At 35.8% G+C, this 23,267-nt stretch overlaps 1 pseudogene; it reads right to left on the bottom strand.

The window, feature by feature from the left end:
• Positions 1 to 1,881: 1,881 nt before the first annotated feature.
• The window catches only part of LOC143673001 (CYFIP-related Rac1 interactor B-like), a 33,567-nt pseudogene continuing 12,181 nt past the window's right edge, over positions 1,882 to 23,267 (bottom strand).

Here is a 23,267-nt window from a genome sequence, read left to right as displayed (position 1 = left end):
CATCTTCTCTCCTGGCTCTGGTTGCTGCTGGCAATTCTTGGCATTCCTTGGCTTTTATCACTCCAATCTCTGCCTCCACCTTCACATAGCCTTCTTCTCTGTGCATCTCTTTATCTGTTTCCCTTCTCTTCTCTTACAAAGACTTGTCACTGGATTTAGAGCCCACCCTAATCCAGGATGATCTCAAGATCTTTAACTGAATCACATCTATAGAGACCCTTTTTCCAAAGAAGACCATATTTATAGGTTCCAGGTGGATATATCTTTTGTAAGGTCATTAAGGGTACCTATAAGGATATGACCAATGTTATCTGGAAGGCTTCAGGAGTTGACACAAGCTGATCCTTGAAAGATGAGAATGGAGTTCATGATATAGGCCCCAGGGAAGAAAGGGATAGCAGCTCAGGCCAGAACTAGCCCAGCCAGAATTATGGATGTGAGATGCCACATGAAATATCTATAAATAGGAAGTAGTTAAGCCTGGCTGAGCAATAAGAGTGATGACCAGAGAGGTGTGCAAGGATTTGATTGTGAATGGCTGTTAGTGCCATGATCTGGCACTACTGGCTAGAAGTTTTGATAGTAGCTTCTTTGATTTTCTTCCCTAGTTAACCATTTTAATTATATTATGCCTCAGATAAGTCTTCTCATTAAACAAGAAGCAGATATCATTTAAGAAGCTTCACCAATCATGAGATATAGATTTTGTGATTTAGAGTTTATGATCATAAAATAACAGACATATTAGTTTTCTACCACTAGTGAGATCATGGCCTTCAATTTTCATCTAGCAAGTCCCTCTTATACTCACTCTCCTCCCAGTGTGAATGGCTGCTCCTCCACCGACACTCAGCAGCACACTCTGCATCATGCCGCTGTCTGCTCACTGTTAGAACTGAGCGTCAAGCAAGAGTAAGGTTTTCATTCTGTTATTACAGCCACACAGGAACAATTCAAGAATAAAATTCAAGTTGATGACAAGATTACTAGTCTTATTGTACTGAGAAGATTTTAAAAATAACAAAAATTATGTACATAGACAAATATGAAGAAAAATACCATTGAGAGACCCAGATCTCTCATAAAAGAAGGGAAAATTATGTAACATGTATACGCATTCCCTGAAAATATATAGGGGGTAGGGGATGGTGTGTGGATTTTTAGAAGCCTAAAAACTAACATCAGTAAATCAAGCCACACTTTGATAAATGAAAGCTAATTTTTATTTTATCATTAACAGCCATTCTTTAAACATGAACATGCATACATAATATTCTACGCACACATCACAGTTTTTAATGTTAGTATTAAAGGTTAAACACACAACATACATCCTTACAAAAAAGGTCAAAATGCAAACTTAAAATTTTAAACAAAAGTCTTAACTAATTTCAGTAAAGTTTGTGTTGGGTACCATTTTGTACAACACAATTTAAATGTTTTTCATTTTGACTGCACATGAAAAAAGCGGCAGTAGAAAATATGGTCAGTGAGGGTTTTTAAATAGCAGAATAGGCAGTTTTGCCATGCAGGAGAAGCAATATTAAATATTAGTTTTCAAAAAAATCCACATTTAAAAATATTTAGTTCAAGTCACAGAATTTTTCTCAGTAGAGACCCCAATGCAATGCATAATTTGCTGCCTTAGATGGCCTGTTTGAAAGGACAATATCCCTTCAGGGTGTAACTTTATTATTTGGCACAGAAATGAAGTCTTAAGAACAAGAACAACATGATTTAAAAAGAGGGGAGAGGAAGAGAAGAAAGAAATAAAAAGCAAGGATAAATGAGATAGTAATTGCAATCACTAAAAAAGCTGTGCATTCTCAGTCATTGCAGAATCCTGTCTTCTTTCTACAGCAGGTGCTTATTCCAGAACTGTTACTGCAGCATAGATTTAATTTGCTTGGAGGTAGTCTCATCATTCAAATGTTTTGTTGTGTACTTAAAAGTAAAAAAATGATCAGTTTTAGGGAATTTTTAAAAACCCACTCTATATGGGGTTCTATAATTCTGACAAGATCAGCAATTGGTTAGACAGATCATCTCTCACAAAATTAACCCTTAAATTCCAGTGATAAATCCCAGGCTCTGCACAGCTTATGTTCCCCACCACTTTTATATAGATTATTCAATAGCTGTTCAAGTTATTTAAAAAATGTATTTTCAGAACAGAAAAAGTGAGACATCAAAACTCAAATTTATCTTCAACTTAGAACTACTTTTGAAAATGTTCTGGTTAAATTCTAAAAGTAAACAATTAGCTGTAAATTCTCACTCAGAAGAAATTACTGTTCTATGCCAAGTGTTCAAGTTTGCTAGCTGCTAGAATGCAATATACCAGAAACAGAATGGCTTTTAAAAGGGGGAATTTAATGAGTTGCTAGTTTACAGTTCTAAGGCCGAGAAAATGTCCCGATTAAAACAAGTCTATAGAAATGTCCAATCTAAGGCATCTATACAGGGAAAGATACCTTGGTTCAAGAAGGCTGATGGAGTTCTCTCTCAAGTGAGAAGGCACATGGCAAACACATTCAGGGCTTCTCTCTCATCTGGAAGGGCATATAGCGAAGGAACATGGCATCATCCACTAGCTTTCTCTCCTGGCTTCCTGTTTCATGAAGCTTCTCGGGAGGCATTTTCCTTCTTCATCTCCAAAGGTTGCTGGCTCGTGGACTCTCTGCTTCATAGTGCTGCAGCATTCTCTACTCTCTCTGAGTCTCTCATTCTCCAAAATATTTCCTCTTTTATAGGACTCCAATAAACCAATCAAGACCCACCCAAATGGGTGGAGACATGTCATCACTTAATCCAGTTTAACAACCATTCTTGACTAAATCACATCATCCAAGGAGATGATCTCATTACCGTTTCAAACATACAGCATTGAATAGAGATTATTCTACCTTTATGAAATGGGATTTATATTAAAACATGGCTTTTCTTAGGGGCATACTTCCTTTCAAACCAGCACACCAAGGGTCAACAAATACAGTCTGTGGTCCAAATTTGGTCTGCCACCTATCTTTTTTTTTGCATGGGCAGGCACTGGGAATCAAAATGGGTCTCCAGCATGGCAGGTGACAACTCTGCCACTGAGCCACCATTGCACCACCCTGCCATCTATTTTTGTACAGCTGCAAGCTAAGAATAATTTTTACAACTTTAATGTTTGGAGGAAAAAAATCAACATGAGAATAATATTTTGGGCAATATGAAAACTATGAAATTCTAATTCCACTTTTTATAAATAAAATTTTATTGGAACACAGCCATGCATATTCATTTATGTATTGTCAAATGTTACTTTCTTGCAACAATAGCAGAGCTGAGTAGCTGCACTAGAGACCATATGATCTACAAAACCTAAAATATTTACCTACTCTCTGGCCCTTTATGGAAAAAAATTGCTGACCCTGCTCTATCTATTATTCAAAACACTCAACTATTATAGCCATTAACTGTCACATTCTTAAAATGTTTCAAGTCTCTAAATGCCTTATGTCCAGGCAGTTATATTTTGCTATAAAGAATGCAATTCCAAATTAAGCATCCAAAAAAGAATTACTAAGGATGACTGTCTCATGGTGATTCACAATGGGACTCTTCTAAATAGCAGAAATCTAACAAATACATATTTATTAAATACTTATTTGAAGTCTACTACATGCCAGGTGCTGTTCCAGGAGCTGGCCACCTAGTGGAGGGAGTGAGATAACATATGAAGGTGAATGTGGGTAAAGACTAGGAGTGAGATGAGGTCAGTGAGAAAGGCAAAGACCAGGTCACATGGAATTCTGCAGGCCATATGAGCAGTTTGGAGATTTTTTAAGTGCCAGTGGAGGATGAGAAGAAGGGGAGTGATGTAATTTTAGTTATGTTTTGGGAAGAGTACTCTGTCTGTTGAGGGAGTACCATAAGGGAGCAGAAGGACCAATTCAGATGCAGTTACAGGGTCCCAAGTGAGAGATGATAAAGGCTTGAACCAGGGTAGCTGATAGAGATGGGTGTTAAATGTTTCAATGTGGGATACATTTTAGAGATAATTCAGACAGAGCTTAATGCCAGATTGGTTGATTTAGTTTATAAGAATATCATTTTAAGCAAAACACACAGAAGGTCTTCCTGTGTTGAAGAAATTTAAACTCAATTCCGTTTAGGTTTATTTATAATCAATTTAAAGATTCAAGAAAGTACGTGTATTTAAGTAAATGTTTCAAGAGGCAAGTATGTGGTTATTAGGTACGAGATATACTCTCTATATACCCAGAAGTCATTTTACAGACTGTCCTCACATTACTTAATAGAGACCAGAATGCCTGGCATATAACAGATGCACAAGAAATATTTGTGAAAGGAAGACGAGAAAGTAGGCAGCCAGGCTAGAAAGAAAAATCCATAAAGAAATATTTACATTAAGTGGTAGGTGATACAGCAAAGACTTAACCTTTCTGTTTTATTTCCTAAGTACAGATATCTGTATGTATATAGCTTCAGAAAATCCTGATGTCATATGAAGTAAAAGTTTTCAACATCTATCTCATCATTTCTGCCCCCCATCCCTTTTTACAACTAGAGAGTGGAAAGAACCAAGTAATGTGTACAGTAAAATTTCCACTGGCAGAATATTTAATACCACAATGTATTGTGGTATTCAAAGAATTAGGAGTTCTTCCCTCTCTACACAGGACACAAATTCCCTCTCTTGTGGGATGATTATTAGCTTCCAGTAGTGCTCAGATCCTTCCTTCGACAGAGCCAATCCAAAAGCATCTTGAATCACCACACTCTTTTTTTCAAGAAAAGACCAATAATATCTAATGTATGTAAAAGTATCATAAAGATATATGGCATTATTTCCCTCTGTATGACAAAATCAAAGTCCTTTTCCAAGTGCATATCCCTACACATCAAACAAATGACTTTACAACCAAAGAAAAGGCAACTACTATTTGTCTTAACTCTTACATTTAATAAAGGAGGCAATTATCTAGCAGTGGACCTTAATTCCCAGCTCTGGCTCATTCTTTTTCTTTCCCCTATATGATGAAAGGCATTTAGTTTGATATCTCCATGTGTAAAAGGTAGACATGACTTGCTGCTTTCTCTTAATCACATGCTTTAAGTTGGAGGTACTATATAAATACTTACTATGGAAAAGCATTTAAAATGACATATATATATACATACATACTCCACATAAATCTTTTGGTCATGAACTGTTGGCTTTGAGGAAAATGATGAAGTACGCAACTGTGAGTTAACTGGCTTTTCACTATAGAAGAAATCATTCAGCAAAGGCAAATGTTCCATATTTTAGAGGTGTAAATAACAACACTTGTATAGCATTTTTGGAGATTTCAAAATGCTTTCTTAACAATCTCTCATTTAATTTAAGCAGTGTTTTTCAGAGCATCAGAATTATCTGCATCACCTATGGTGTTGATGTAAAACTTAGGAGTCAGTGCCCCACCCTAGGCCCAATGTCAAGACTCTGGGAATCTTGGAATTATCCATAAGTATGGATAATTCATACTTATCCAGGGGACTTAAAGCACACTGAAGTTCATTATAGTGGTAAACTTAAGACTCAACAGCAGAGCATAAAGTATATGGAATTTCAAGAATGAAGTCATGAATTTGAAAACAGATTCCAACATTTACTAACTGCATAATCTTGAGTCTCTCAAATGCTTAAGGTACCACCACAAGCTACCCACACCCACTGCTCACTCACCTACCTTACAGAGCTGTAGTGAGGAGTATATGAAGCCAAATGAAATTGTCTTGTAAATTTAAATGTTGGCTACTACATATACCCAAGTGAAATAATAAGAACCCAGCACAGAATACACTTACCATGAACAGAAATACTTCAAGAGTTAGCTGCCTCCCTCAACAAAGTTTTATTTTCTAATTTCCATTATACATACAGAAAGTAAATGTCAGGGGCTCCTGCCTCTATGGTTCTTTTTATCCCTTTCCCTCAAACACAGATAATTATGTGGGAGGCTTCAACACCATCTTTCACTTATGGTCACTATATTCTTTTGCCTTAATTCTATAGAAAAAGTCAGAGATAGAACTATCCTTAAACTCTGAAGAATAAAAGTATACTCTGGGTTTTCAAATTAAATTTTTAAATGTAGGTCGAATAATATTATAACCTCCAAGACTTCAACTACTTCTTAATTAAAAAAAAATATTTCCAGTCACTTGCTAGCTTTGGAGAGACCCAAATCATTAAGTAATGGGAAAATCATCTTTTAAGTCAGAGAAAGTATATTACCCATTAAATATCCATGGTCAAGATGTTATAGTGCTGAGATTTTCATTTAAAAATACTCCAACATTTTAAGGAGCTTCAATAATTAAATCAATTATGTCTAAGATGAGAAAAGACATCAAATGACTGTTTATTTTCATTATAAGAAATACACAAAAATAACAAATCTATATTTGGAATATGAACAGGTATTTACAGCATATGAAGGGAAAAGAGCTGGGAATAAAACTGTTTGTAGTACAGTAACATTTTGTAACAGCATAACTATTATAGAGAGCTATGCCTGTCTATATGTGTAAGGAAAACATTCTGGAAGGATATATACCAAAATGTCAATAGTGGTTTATCTCAAAATGATGAGAGATGATTTTTTATTTCTTTAAATTTTCCTGTGTTTTCTGAATTTTATTTATAATTAGTATGCATTACTTTACTTAAAAAAATGAACAATAAACAACCCCTGCTTTAAGAAGGACAGAAAGTGAAAGCCAGAATCTGCAGCTAAGAAATGAAGTTGCCACTCTCCCTGCCTTATTTCTCTCTTACATGTACACCCACACACAAATAATACTTCCTTATAAAAGTATTACAGTCAAAACTGGGAGCAAGATTACCAATAAGCAAATGAAATGTTCATATTTCTAATCTGAAGATTTACAGTCATATTCTTTATCCTCTTCACATTTTGAAGCAGTTTCCTTACAAATTTTTCTAAACATAGAGATATGTACAAATTCATAGACATCTACTCACCTGAGAGCATTTAGAAGACCTTCTACACTATTAGGAGGCTGGTCGTTAAGAACTTTGATACAACCTTTCATCTAAGGAGAAAAGAAAACAAAAAGATAAAACATCTGTCTTTTTCATACAACATTCATTTTCAAAATAGCAATACTTAACAATAAGCTAGGTCCAAAAATGGGAAGTTTTAGGTTGCATATGTGTTATTAGAATAAAAATTTAAAAACTAAAACAAAAAACCTCTTATAACTGTATAACATGACACAAAAGACTGAATGCTAACATAACTTATACAGTTCATAATTATAGTAACATTGTTTCACTAATTGTAAAAAAGGGACCATACTAATGTAAAATGTGAAATTCTGTACTTTCTGCATATTTCTGTAAACGTATAAATGTGCTAATACAAAAATAGTGTTTTTAATCTAGTAGAGTTGGAATGAAAAAAATCACAAGTGTAATTATATTTTATAATCCTTAGAAAAAACAAGAAAAAAAAACCTAAAGCAAAACAAGCAAAATAAGCCAAGCACCACAACTATGGAAGTAGTGAGAGATTATGTATCAAACACGTTAAAATAATTATTCTTGGGAAAAAACTACCAAATATGTTATTACTTTTACATTGTCAACAAAAATTTTCTGAGAACTTCTGTTTTGCACAGTATTTTTTAAAAAGGAAAAAATATCCCATCCCTGTAAAAAGTTCAAAGTATATCTGCAATAAATGCAGTCTTCAATCAGTCAAGCTGAAGTATCACCCCCACTAGTGAGAAAACAAAGTGCCAGCTAAGGGAAGACTTCCTGGAAGAGATGGATTTTAAGTGGAGTTTTAACAAGTCCAGGGGGCATGGCTTGACAAGGAAAGAAAACACTTCTAGACAGAGGAGTGCCAAGACAAAAGATTCATCACACAGAAGACAGGCAGGACTTTTGCAGGGTTGAAAGGATTCACCAGGGTGCTCAGAGAGGGCCCTGAGGGCCAGGATGATTCACTGGGTGCTAAGAGGCCAGGCAACAGGGACTTGTCATAGGTTATTAAAAAAGGGAACAACTCAATGAGATTGTATTTAAGAAAGCCTAATACTGGTTATTGTTGAAAAATATAGCATAGTAGAAATAACTGGCTTTGGAAGCCAGAGAAACTTAAGTTCAAAACTTCATTCTACCTAGGATTCACTATAATTAAATTTCTTAATTTCCCTAAACTTTATTTTCTTTACTGGTAAAGGAGAAATACCACCACCTATCCTTCCTAGACTATTTTCAGAGTTAAATGGAAGAATAAATGTTAAATTCCTGGGGCATAGTAATCAGTAAATGCTAACTCATTTCTCTTCAAATGTGATGAATGTGAGAGGAAAGAATTGCTAGATCCTGAACTAACTGTGACTGAAAAACATTTCTCACAAAAGGTTAGAAAGCTGATGAATTGATATGAGATGATGAAGAGAGAAATGACAAGAGTAACCAGAAAAATACTGTATTTCTAATATATACTTTTATAGAGACAAGGAAAATAGAAACCCAGGCCACAGTCACAAATTATTATAAATGGGGGTGGGGTAAATCAAGTTTTCAACCTCTTCTCATTATATCACACTATGACTTTTTATATAAATTTGGAAATAAATTTTTTGTTTGAAATGGCCTTTGGCCAAAGGCATTAAAGGGCACAATAAAAAATTTCCTGTATCTATCTATTTTTATGGTCAAATATGCAATAGGTCTACTTATGAGTGTGAGGTTTCTTCTGCACTCCAAAGATAATACATATTTATCCCTCAACTGTTTGCTCCACTGGTTTATGTGCTACAACAGGACAAGAGACCAAAATCCACCATGAATACAATGCAAAGTATTAACCTGCACTCTGTGAAAGAGTCTATTTCGCCAGCTCTTTAAATAAAAGTTCATGAATTTCCAAAGGAAATTCTTTGGAATTACAAATAACAATTTAACTTACATCAAGTTTTTTTTTTTTTTTTTTTTTTTTTTTTTTTTTTTTTTTTTTTTTTAGGGAGGAAGGGAAGGAAAGACAGAGAGAAGGAAGGAAGGATGGAAGGAAGGAAGGGAGGAAGAAAGGGAAACATCTTTAAACATTTTCTTGTTTTTTTTTTTTATTATATTTTGTTTGTTTGTTTGTTTTTTACATGGGCTGGGGCCGGGAATCGAACCGAGGTCCTCCGGCATGGCAGGCAAGCACTCTTGCCCGCTGAGCCACCGCGGCCCGCCAAGTTTTGAAGTTTTGGCAAATGCTCCCACTGAATGTAAGTGGTCATAGAGTATTATGATGGCCACCATGACCCGCAAGCAGGACGACACTGTCTCCTCATTTGTGAATCTGCTTCTGTGTTCCCTGGAGGGTAGAAATGTGTGGGTGGATGAGACACATCACAAAACTCTGTAATGAGTAGATTCAACTGACAGGTGATGTTGCAAGCCTTACCTACCTACCCATCAACCTCAAAAGAGATACTAACATTACAGCCCTTTCTCCACAATGAGATCTCAGAGAGATGACAAAAGGGACAGTTTTCACCCACGTATTCTAGTCTCTGTTTTTAGTACACTGACTTCTTCTGCTTGGCTGAGATCAATGTTAGAGAAATCAAATGTTCCTAACTACAAGTTTGAGACATTATAATTAATATTATAATAATTATTTCTGTGGTTGCTATGTAATATATGTAAATTCATTATTACATTAAGGAATTCAGACCTATGTCAAAAAAATAAAAACTGAGAACTAATATTAACAGAGAAAGGGAATATGAAGTACAACTGTAGCCTTCTAGCAAAAAAGGGGAAATTCTTTACAGAAAGGGACAAAGAACATTTGATAAGCAAACAGAAGAAGCTGTCAAACTCACCCCCTTCAGCCCGACAAAATCTCCATTCTGATCAACGTACCTTAATCTCACTGGCCTGAGGCACCTGAAAACCAACTGAACCTTATGTCTCACCTGAGTTACAATTATGTTAATTTTATTTATGTAATATGAACATTCACTACCTTGAATACTTAATTTCCACCTTCTAAATATGAAATGCTCAGTACATGTTAAGATATATCAATCATTTTGGGATTATCGCTCAAAGGGTGTCTCAAGCATGATTCTGCACACACTAGCCATGGTGCTCAAACAATCTGTAGTATTTTCTATTGATAAATTTTTATTCTTTAAAAGCATATGCAGAACAAAAAAGTTGAAGTGATAAAAAAGCATTACTTAAATGTAATTTAAAACCTAACATATCATGAAAAATTAGCCACTTTAAAATCTGGTTACTAAGCCCAATTTTCTAAAAAATCATGTTTGTACCCAGGCATTGTTCTAGACTCTGGGGCTGCATCTATGAGCAAGAGTGACAGCCTCCCCTCTTCCAAGAGGCACTGACCGACATTCTCGCTGGCTGGACAACAACAACAACCAGGCAGACAAGGTTCAGATGTTGTAGAGCCTTGTAAGTCATGGGCATTGGGAAGGCACTGAAAATATTTTAAGCAGGGAAGGAAAAGAACAGGACTTATGTTTTAAGAAGTTTACTTGGCTGCTATAAGGAGAAAAGAATAGTGGGGCAAAAGTGGAGGAAATAAGAACAGTGAGAATAGGAACACAGTAGTCTGGGTCTGAGGGTGGTGGTCCGAACCGGAGAGGGAGCAAGAGAGGGCTATGTTTTCAGACTCAGCACATATTTTTGAGGGAGACCCATCAGATAAGAATGGATATAGGGGGTGAGATGAAAGGAATGCAGGATGATAATCCCTAAATCTGTTGCTTTCACAATGGAACTAACAATTCAGATAGAAAACACCAGACAAAAGGAAAAGAAAATTCAGAGCTTGGTTTGGTCATGAAATCACTGAGTGTCAACTACACATCCACAGAGAGATTGAGATAGGCAGGTGGGTGAGCAAAGGTAGCCCTCAGGGAAGGGCTAGGGCTTCACAAGGGATTCTATCAGCTTTAAAATAGTAATATTTAAAGTCATGGGACTCATTGAGATCATCAGATTTAGTCTTACAGGTTCAAAATAAGCTAGTCTTTCAACTGTGATTAAAAAAAAGTAAATGATGAAAAATCCAATAGCAAAATTAGACCAGTAAAAGTTATTTCATATAAGTTCTACCATTAAAAAGTACTTTAACCCAGAAAATCATTGTCGCAGGCAGCTAGAACAATAGCAATGTGAAAAATAATTTCCTTATAGCAGGCTTACCTCTGATACAAATTTTGTTGTGGCATCACTTAAGGTTTTCAGCAGTGGAGTTGCCTCAGCATAAAACAAAGACATTTGATTTGCCAAGTCATTATTTACTTCATTTTCTCCATCTGCCTGTATGTGAAGAGCACTTGGCATCCGTTCATAACTTATTAAATATGAAAACATTTATAAAAGGACACATTGTGTGTCATCATAATGCTTGTTAACTTAGCCTAATGAGTACTTTTTAAAAATTCTATTTTTAGACCTTCAAGTACATATAACACCTAAATGTTCCTTAAACTAAAAGATTAAAAATTATATTAAGCATTTTTAAAAGACTAATCACTTAAAATATTTGCAATGATATCAAACAACTAAATAAAAATTCGATGGATCTGCCTACTCTATGCAAGAGATTGTGCTAAATGTTCTGGAGGGTAAAAAGATGATTATAACATTGTGTCCTGCTTTATGAACACACAAGTACCCATGCACAGCCATAACATGCTAGAAAAGGATTGCAAGAAAGATTAAGTTAGACTGGAAGAAATTACAAAGGATTCATGGAAGAGAGGCTTTCACAGGTGATAATGAGCAGGTAAACAAGGGATTCTAGCCAGGCAGAAGGAATAGCATATTTTCAAATCACTCAGTAGAATGGAGTGCAGTAGGGATGCAAATGGTGAAAGATGAGGCTGGAAAGGAAGTTTTGGGTCAGATTGTGGAGTGCCTTGGATCTTAGCTTAAATTCTTATTTTTCTTCTTATGTAATGGGGAGTCATTTAGAGTGCTACAGGAAAGAAAAGACAAGTCAATTTTCTAGAGAAAGTTAACTGATGATAGGGGGTACAGTACTCTAAAAAGGAAAAAGAATCACACAGCTATAGAATGACTGCCAAAGAGATTGCGAATGGGGCTCTCACTGATGTAGAATTACTAGGAGATGAGGAAGAGATTTGAAAGATATCTCACTTGACAAATGACTGAATTTACCTCTAATTAAAGAGGGTAAAAAGATTGCATAAAGGTGACTTAATGTTTTTGGCCTTGAGTAAAGGCATCTGATAATCTTAGAGGACTAAGTGTTTTGCTTTTATTTTCTTTTACATGGCAGGTATGACAATGACAGATAGTAAGGTCAACTTCATGCTAGGCACTGGGCTATGCAAAACCAAACTAATGAAAATAACATGCTTCATGGAAGGGAAATCTTTCCTCCTCACCAGCAATCTTAGAGCAACCACTTCATAAAATATTTATTTAAAGGAAAAAGATGCCCCCTCCCCTTTCTTTTAAACCTCTCATGTCACTTATTGTTCCCTCCATAGTTAGAGTATTTCTCAATCTGCTATCTATTTGAGGTTAGAGCTGATCTTTGAAATTTCTCATTTTAAATTTTAGTTACCACAGTGTAGGTCCTCAAAATACCTAGAGAAAAAGATAATATTTTGTTATATTTAAGGTTTTACTTAATGGTACTTAACTCTGTGGAAGTAGAAAAAGGTATTAAACACTTTGAGAAGAGGAATCAAGAGGTTTAAAGTCCTAAAGATCCCAGAAGAGGCTATACTAGTTATGGAATATGCATGAAATAATTTTCTCCAACAGCCATATAAAGTTCAGATGTGTAAAAAAGCTATGACCTCTCATTCACCTCTTACTAATACTAGTATTTCTCCTACCCCAGGTCAATTTGCCCTTCAGACTTATTGTTCTAAGAATATAGGGACAAGGTACCCATACCCACTTATTCACAAAAATTTTGTGCAATTAAAATGAGAACAGGGAAATTTTGTAGTTTATTGAAGTACTCGAAGGAATCTGAAAGACTGAGAGGAAAAATAGGTAAACACCATATGGTTTGCTACATTTTGTTCTCTCCTCCACAATAATTAAGTGGCTCCTCATTACTAACTTTATTACTAGCTTTACAATCATCAGAATGAATGAGCAAATTAATGAATGGGTGACTAAAAATATAAAACTGAAAAATCAAGAGCTGAGTTATTCTTACCAACCCATAATTCAAAGCATTTACTTACCTGAACATTATTAATCCTCATACAGCTCAATGTTCTTCTATAATAACTGAAGTCATTCTGTATGGCAGGATTTGTCATCTAAAGAAGACATTTATGAGGGAAAAGTATATTAAGTAATAAATACTAACATAAAACACAGATGAAAAATCTACTAAATAGTTTTAATTAGTTCTGTAACATTCCTGAAGTTATACTAATATTTTAAGAACTATAATTGACATCATCCAAGATGACTTTTTATACTTTAATTAGGTAATGCTGTATGGCGCTTACTGAAAATTTAAGACTATGTGACTATTTCAGTCACAGTTACAATACTTTCCTCCTTCTTTTCAATAATTTCAGATAATATACTAACAAGACAGCTTACCAAAAAAGATGGTATTACCAAATAAACAAAATGAAAACAAAAATATATGTGTATGTGTTTTTCAAATATTACAATAAAAATATGTGCATTTGTTCAACAGGGCAATCTTCAAAAGAACCAAAATTTTATATGTAAATCAATTGTGCTTAACATATTAATGAAAGAGAACCAGCTGTTATCTATGATACAAAAATGTCTGAGTTAGGAATTCAATGTTTCTACTTTCTAGAGGAGATAACTAAGGCCCTGATGGTCACAAAATTGGTTACAACTCAGTTCTCCTAATATGAAATCTAGTGCATATTCCATTATGCTCATTCTTTCTAAACAAAGGAATATTTACATTTATACTTTAGCTTAAAAAACAAATAAAATAGTTAAACATTTTTATACAAAAGAATGCTGGAAAAAACTAGGGATTAGAAGAAAAGAAAAAACATTAGAAAATAAGGTCAATGTTACTGTTTCAGAGAATTTTAAAAATGAAGTTAAATGAAGACTGAATATTGGATCATTTGGTATTTGCTAAGTTATATATCAAAAGACACTCCACTACTTCTAAATGCAGTTTTCCACTTTTCCTAAGGTCCAGTAGTCATTACTTCAACACACTCTAACAGGCTTTGCATTCTAGTGTTCACTGAAGAATCAAGACTTTCATAAAATCAGGGCGACAGAAAATTCTACCTTGATATCATCAAACCAGAGTGTGAAGTGAAGAATTTCTGCAAACTGTTTAGCAAGAGCCTGCTCTCACTCTAGATGCTGGGTGGGAGAACATGGGGTACTTGTCAAGGCTCCCAGAAGACCCCTTAATGCTGCTTCTAAAGAAAAAAAAAGGTTAAAATTATTAGTTGTTGGTGTTTTTCTGATATTTGTTTATTAAAAAGCATACAATCCACAAATGTTATGATTTCTATTCCCATAAAAGTTTTTTTTATAAATCAGATTACCTAAATATACATTGTATATATAATAGAATCAAATAAAGTTCAAAATTTTACCATTGTATTGAATATACCCAACTGAATACTGTTTCCAAGTGGAAAAAAACTTAAAAAGGAACAAACTTAATTTTATAATTCTGTAAACTCAAATTCAAAATAATGCCGAATGTATGCAAAAAATGCAGAATGTGAATTTAAATTAAATATCAGGATCAAAGGGTAAATTTTATATTACTTGCATTATTCCCATACAGTAAGGAATTTAGCTTTATGAAATGGTAATTTTTACCTACAACTGAGGAGCTTCTTTGATGGTAACTGTACATATAGTCAAACCTATACGGCTATGCGGGCCATATATCCATTTGACTATAAGAATATACAGTCAAATCTGTTCATGGATGAGTAAATTATCAACTCCTATATACTGAGATTAGGCTGCTTGTTGATAAACACAAACTTTCACTTACTGAAAGAGAACAAAATATCTGGTTTAATATTATTTAAATATTATATTTATGTGTCTTAGAGCTTGGCATCTCAGGACTGTAATATAAATATTCAATTCATTACATAAGCAAAACAGTTCCTTTGAAATCAGTGCTACTTTTAGATGCCAAACTATTATATACTGGGTTTAAATGTGGAAATACTGATATTTCTGTACTTAAATTAGTTACAAATTGTAGAATCAAAAAACATTAGATTCCATTCAGAGAAAACAAAAGCTTAAAGAGTTAGAAGACAGTCTAACACTGATAATGAAATACCAGATTAATAATAAATATTTACTAATGTAAATTAAAACTATATATAAAGCTAAATTGAGCCAACTCCACACAGGACACTTAATGCATTCTCCCTTCAATTTTCACCACCAACTACAACATGAGGAACACTTACCCCATTTCAGAGATAATTATACTGAACATGAGAGAGGTTACAACCCAGGTAATAGCTAGCCGTATTCCTTCTACTAGAATAAACTCTCTCACAAATAAGCAATGTTTTGCATAACCTTCCATAACATTATAAAATATAAATCTACTAATACTACTATGATGGTTAAGCTCATGAGTCAACGTGGCCAGATAATAATGGTGCCCAGTTTTCTGGTCAACAAGCACTGGCCTGTTACTGCAAGGACATTTTGTGGACTTAAATCATCATAAGTTGACTGAATTTATGGCTGATTACATCTAAGAAGTGCCTTCAACAATGAGAAATATTTAATCCAATCACTGAAGGCTTTAAAAGAAGAAGTGATGACTTAAGCAGTTAGAAGAGAAAATTTTCATCTCTACTTCAGCCAGTCAGCTTTTCCTGGGGAATTCATTGAAAACCTTCACCAGAGTTGCCAGCTTGAAAGCCTGTCCAGTGAATTAGGACTTGTGCATCCCAGAGCTGTGTGAGACACTTTTATTTCATATTTACAGATATCTTCTATTGGTTCTGTTTCCCCTGATGAATACAACTACCAATAGTAGGTACTTCTTATTATGCCCTGGGCACTGAGCTAGACACTTGACAGACATTATTTCTTATCCACACAATAACTTCAAATGATAGCTAGTGTTTTATAGTAAATAAGAGAACTTATGTGCCAGACACTGGGGAAACAGAGATAAAGTGGACATGCTCCCTATGCCCAGATGAAGCTTTATAATACAGAAAGAAGAAAAATAAAGAACTAGAACTGTGATGTGTGCTGAAAAGGAGAAGTATAAAGTACAATAAAAAGCTATAAAAATGGGACCTCACCTAGTTGAAGACTCAGGAAAGGACTTCCCTGAAGAGACATCTGGGTAGAGACTGGACTGTGCACTAAGGATGAGCAGGAGTTTGCAAACAGATAGGACAGGGAGCCAGATCCTGAGCTGAGAAGACCATGACAGTCAAGGAACTAACTCCAAGAAGACCAATGTAGGTGGATATGGAAGAGGGCAAGGAGAGAAACTGTGGTGTTCAATTCACATGTCAGCTTGGCCAGGTTATGGTGTCCAGTTGTTGGGTCAAGAAAGCACTGGTCTGATTATTACCACGATGGTATTTTGTGGATTTAAATCATTAGTCAGTTAATAGCATCTATGGATGATACATCTATAATTAACAAAGGAGATTGCCTTCAGCAGTGAGAGAAATCTCATTTAAACAGTTGAGGGTTTTAAAGGGAGAACTGAGGATTTCAACAGTCAGCAAGAATATAGGATTTCAGCAGTCAGAGAGAAGAATTTCTATCTACTTCAAACAACCAGCTTCTCCTGGGGAAGCCACTGAAACCTTCAATAGAGTTCCTAACTTGTGACCTGCCCTACAGAATTTGGACTTGCCAATTTCCACAGTTGTATAAGCCAATGCCTATAATAAATCTCAAAATATTTACATGTATATCATTCCTATCACTCTGTTTCTCTTGGAGAACCCTGACTAATAATGAAAAGCTAAAACAGTATGCATATATTTTGTGTGTCATATTAGGAACTCTGGCTTTGTCATTCTAATATACATCTAAACAGAGTAGTGGCATCATGAGATTAGCATTTAAAAACTCCACTTCATTTGCCATATGGAGAATGGATTGTAGAGGTACAAATGGTCTGTAGAGGTATAAGAGTGGGTGTGAACAAGAACAATTAGAGGAAAAACATTTTTGGCTCTTTTGAGATAATACTTTACTTTCCCTAAGAGTCTATCCGTATGTTGATGTTAATATAAGAGAAATCAAGGTCTGAGAGATATGGAAACAGGAGAAACCATTTTAAATAAATGAGAGTTAAGAATTTTCTTTTTAAAAGAAGGAGAAATTTGATTTCATTTCCCTAGATTTTATCAGGTCTTAGGGGCTAATTTCAGCATTTAAAATGCTCTATGAGTTTGGGGTCAGGTGCTTTGGCTGAGTTGAAATGGGCAGTGAAGGATAACTGTAAGACTGTCCATGAATGTTTAATGCAGCAATGGTAGATTTATCACAAGGCAAACTCAAGATGATAAGGTTGTTTATTGGTCTGAGAAACAGCTAGATCAGCCTCTTAACCTGGAGGGGGGGCCTGTTCGGGTAGTAGATAGTCCTGCCTAATAATGATCTACCTCAAGAGAAGCAATGATGAAGGACCCCAGAAGGTGGTCCAAGGTCATTTGGCTGAGTTAGAAGAAAAGGAACATCAAAGTAAAGGTGATCTATGGACCAGACTCTGCAGTAAAGTTCTCTAAAACAAAGTCATGTGGCTATGAATCTTAGAAGAGGATGACAAGAAGGAAACTTAAAGGCTATCAATTTGTACAGGTAAGTGTGCTGCATGAAACATCTCAGAGTAATCTGGGCAGAAGATAAAAAAGTATTTGCAGGGATGTATGGGTGGTTCAGTGGTAGAATACTTGCCTTCCTGGGTTTGAGAGTCCTGGGCTTGATTCCTGGACCATGTACTCTCCATCCCCAACACCCAGCCCCCTCCCCCCCAAAAATATTTGCAAACACTCCTTGAGAGATGGGAAAATGTGGAAATATTAAGCGTCCCCACCTGAGGAATTCCTTACATTCTCACAAGCACTGGGGTTTAATAATTTAATAGGCCAAGCCCTCAATCTTGGGACTTCTCCTTACAAAATTTCCTCCTACAAAGGAGAACTAAGCCTACTTAAAATTATGCCTAAGAGTCACCCCTATAGAACCTCTTTTGAAGCTCAGCTGTGGCCTCTATCTGTAAGCCAACTCTCAGGTAAACTCACCACCCTCTCCTCAATACATGACTCCCTGGGGGTATAAATCACTCTGACAGCATGGGATATGATTCCTGGGGATGAGCCTGGCCCTGGCATTATGGGTTTGAGAAAGCCTTCTTCACCAAAAGGGAGAAGAGAAATGAAACAAAATGAAGTTTCAGTGAATGAGAGATTTCAAATAGAGTTGAGAGATCATTCTGGAGTTATTCTTATGAATTATATAGATAACCCTCTGTAGTTTTTACCAGGCAGGATATCTGAAGCTGTTGAACTGTAATCCAGTAGCCTTGATTCTTAAAGATGACTGTTTAACTACACAGCTTTAAGGTGTGACCACGTAATTGTGAAAACCTTGGGTGACACTCCCTTTATTCAGTGTATCGACAGATGAGTAACAAAATAAAGATAAAAAATAAATAATAGAGGGAGATAAGAGGTATGGGATTTTTTGGGTATTCTTTTTTTAATTCTTAATTTTTTGGAGAAAAGAAAATGTCCAAAAATTGATGGTGGGAATGAATATACAACTATGTGATGATACTGTGAACCACTGATTGTACACTTTGGATGATTATATGGTATGTAAATCTATCCCAATAAAACTGTACTTAAAATAAAATAGGCTACCTTAATGCCAAAGAAATAAAGGCACCTAGTAGAAAAATGCAGAAATCAATGCTATGCAAGAAGGTTGTTAGGAAAAATAAAGAAGACAGGCTGGTCCACAAACTAGAACAAGGAAAATGGGGGAAAAACTGAATGGCTAGGAAGAGGAGACCCTGGGAAGAGTTCCCTTTTAGAGATAAGAGCCATTTATTCTCACTAACTGCTATCTATCTAGTGTCAAAGACCCACCCTAGTCCATGAATTCTCACAAGAAAATCCAAGGGATAGGGACTGTGAGGGATTTTAAGACACTACCAATTTTTTGCCAAGTTTTTCAATGAGAGATAGGAGTTTGTGCCCCTTTCACTTGAATCTGGCCTTCCCCATGATGCTAAGTGAACAGAATATGGCAGAAGTGACAGTCTTCTACCAGTTCCTGGTTCTGTCTTTGAGAGAATTGGAAGCTTCTACTTCCTTCTCTTGAAACAACTGCTTTGGGACACTTCCTCTTAAAATTCAGCTCACATGCCATTAGAAGTCCAAGCCACACCAAGATGTCACATGTAGACACTCTGGCCAACAGCTCCAGCTGAACTGCTAGCCTGGTAGAACCTCTGAATGACTATGGCCTCAACCAAGCCACATGGAGCAGAAGAACTGCCTGGCTGAGCCAAGTCAATCAAGAAAATAGTGAAATAGTAAACGGGTTGTTGTTTTAAGCTACTAAATTTTGAGGGTGGGTTGATGCACATCAGTAAGTATTGGTAGAAATGAAATTAAAATGAAGAGACAAGCCCTAGCTTGTCTTGTGAGCTGATTCTAATCTGGGTAGATGTCTAAATCCTGACTTGCTCTTTTGTGACTAGAGCCTATTGCCTGACCTCTCTCTCTCTACCCCAGAGGTATTAGGAATCAAAGGCTCTAATTTCTAATAGTGTGGGGGTGAGGGCTGGGGGGAAGGATGGGGGATAATCACAAATAATTTTTAGCATATAAACACAGGAGATCTAGTAAATATTGTCCCTGGAACCAATAATGACTTTGGTATGAAAACGTAAATTCCATTTAGGGATTCAGTACTGGTAAACTTACAACCAAGAGACTTGATTACGATGATTATAGTTGCTTGATTTAGGATCTTTTTTTCTTCAATTTTTAATTTTCAGTGGTAGTTAAAAACAAAACAAAACGGTGTAATATATGTGTGTGTGTGCATGTATATACATATATATATATATATAAAACAAGTTGACATTTTAACCATTTTGTGTGTACAATTTAGTGGCATGAATTATGCTATACTCACAGTGTTGTGCAATCATTACCACTACCTATTTCCAAAATGTTTAGTCACCCCAAGCAGAAAACTTTGTTTCCATTAAGCACTACCTTCATATCACTTTTACTTCATATCACATATTACTGTTACCCCTAATGTACTTTTTAAAAAAATATTTTTATAGGACAAATCTTCATAAACATACATTCCATACATAGTGTGCAATCAATGGCTCACAGTATCATTACATAGTTGTATATTCATAACCATGATCATTTTTTAGATTCGCATCATTCCAGAAAAATAAAAATAAAAAACTCACACATACCATACACCTTACACCTCCCTCTCACTGACCACTAGTATTTTCATCTACCTAATTTATTTTACCCCATTATTTATTTATTTTTATCCATATTTTTAAATTTCTCTATCTATACCCTGTATAAAAGGAGCATCGGACACAAGGTTTTCACAATCATGCAGTCACATTGTAAAAATTATATCTTTATACAATTGTCTTCAAGAATCAGTACTACTGGAACACAGCAAAAGAGTTTCAGGTACTTCCCTCTAGCCACTCCAATACACCATAAACTAAAAAGGGATATCTATAAAATGCGTAAGAATAACCTCCAGAATAACCTCTCAACTCTGTATGAAATCTCTCAGCCACTGACACTTTGTCTCATTTCTCTCTTACCCCTTTAGGTCAAGAAGGCTTTCTCAATCCCTTGATGCCAGGTCCTAGCTCATCTTGGGACTTCTGTCCCATGTTGTCAGATTTACACCCCAGGAGTCATGTCCCATGTAGGCAGGAGGACAGTGAGTTCACCAGCCGAGTTGGCTTAGAGAGGCCACATATGAGCAATAAAGAGATTCTCTGGGGGTGATTCTTAGGCCTAACTTTAAGTTGGCTAAGCTTATCCTTGCAGGACTGAGTTTCATGGGGGCAAACCTCAAGACAGAAGACTCAGGCTATTGATTTAGTTATTCCCACTGCTTATAAGAATATTAGAAATTCTCCAAATGGGGATGCTGAATATTTCTTCCTTTCTCTCCAGCCCCACAAGGGGACTTTACAAATACTTATTTATTCACCCCCCAAATTACTCTAGCATATAGTGGGGCATCACACTAACCAGGACAAAACAATAAAACATCATGCCCTGTTCAAGATTCCATGTGTTTATGGGATTCAACTAAACTGACCATACAAGTTAAATTAGGAAATGAAACTACCCCAAATATAAATTTTGCACCAAATAAACATCTCTCCCTTTGTTCTCACACAGAGGGTGAGGTTTTAAAATATGGACAATATCATCCTTAACCCTGCATTCTGATATACCTTAGTCCTATCTAGATCAGCTTCCTTCATATCTCTATTCGATGTCTAATCCCTTTTTCAACTTTTTAAACACACTTTAGGATCATGTGAATTGATTTTATCAACTTTGCTGAGTGAAAAAGGGCCAACGTGCTGGATGGACTCATTCATCATGACCCCTGGAGGTAATCTCTATACTAAGCCTCCAGGGCAGGAGGAAGACTGAGCAAAGTTGAAGCAGTTTGTCTGCTGTCCACACACAATGTTACCTCAGGTAATTGGTTCAGCAGGTAAGGTTCTGGGTCCTCAGGATGAAATAAGCAAGTAGAGGATGTTTTCCAGGCCAACAAGATTAAACTGTTCTCATCAAACCTCAGAATCTTCTGCACTAGTAAGGTGATACCTATGCCTTCCCTCTAAAAGTATGCAAAACTGGCAGGGAGTCAGGGTCCCTGTTCTGGATTACTACCCATTGTACATTGGTAACGCTCAGCCCAGACAACCCTCTCCCTGGGATTCCAAGATTCTGAAGGACATTGTACCTTTTGTACCTTGATAGTTGTATGGCGCACCATGTACTATGTGTGTTATTTTTTTCCTCATCTCTGGCTCAACAGTGAGGAAGGAGGAGAATCAATGAGAGAGTTTAGTGGATATAAAATAGAGGACTCAATGGACTGAATGAAAGTTTAGTTTGGATACTAATGCTCAGAGAAATTAAGTGAGATGATCGAGACTACACAGCAAAGGAGTGGCATCAGGATTCAACACATGTCTGCTTGTCTACAAAGCCTAAAATGCCTTATTACTCCTTCTCATAAATATCCAACACATATTTGATATATCAGATATGTGTATACATTGATCATTCACTTGTTTGCTCACTCAAGAAACACTGAATCTCCATCTATGCAAGTAGCCCTCACCTATCATCAAGGAAACTGGAAATATTATTAAGTAAAGTACTAGACAAGAGGTCAGGGGTAACTGACCAGATTTTAATTGCAATCTGCTCATAATCTTACAGAAGCTCCTAGTACAATTATGAAGGTTCAAGATTCCCAATGACAGCATGGAAACTGATATCTTTTGCTATTACTTCTTTTGGTTTAATTCTCTACTAAAATGGAGCACAGCATACTTAAAGGGACACACACCACCAGCATGATTAATTCCAATGGTTAAACTATAAGAAAACACTTAAGGTCCAACAGTTTTGACCTATTTATAAGTATTCTTTTTCCCATGGCAAATGCTAAGGGACCAGGGTGAGCTTAAATGGGACCTGTGCACCATCTAAACCTCAAATGCAGCTAGGAACTAGCAGCACAAGAAAAATCCTCTAGTAGTCAAGAAAGACAAGATTAAAAGACCTAGGCAGACTGATGTTACAGAGGTTTACAAAGCTAGACCATATAGATACTTGATTGAATAGCAAAAAGGTAAAGGAACTGATTTCCTGCTTTGGAAAATGAATCCTCCCTTTTTTTAAAGAAAGTGATAATTTATGCAAATACTTCCATCCCAAATATTAGTTGTTTTACCACTGCATATATCAATCTGTACTGCATCTAAAGCAAAAATAGTAATTTGCTTACTCTCCTGAAATATGCATTTTTAAAATGGAACCTCCAACTGTAAATTTCAGCCTTGAAACAGAAGTTGCAAACACAAATAGCTAACCAACTTATATAAAGGAAAAAGAAGAGCAAGAGAGAAGGAAATAGG

Source organism: Tamandua tetradactyla (genome assembly GCF_023851605.1).
Source record: "Tamandua tetradactyla isolate mTamTet1 chromosome 22 unlocalized genomic scaffold, mTamTet1.pri SUPER_22_unloc_3, whole genome shotgun sequence".
NCBI lineage: Eukaryota > Metazoa > Chordata > Mammalia > Pilosa > Myrmecophagidae > Tamandua > Tamandua tetradactyla.
Note: the sequence above shows the minus strand (reverse complement) of the source record. Positions and strands in the feature narration are given on the sequence as shown.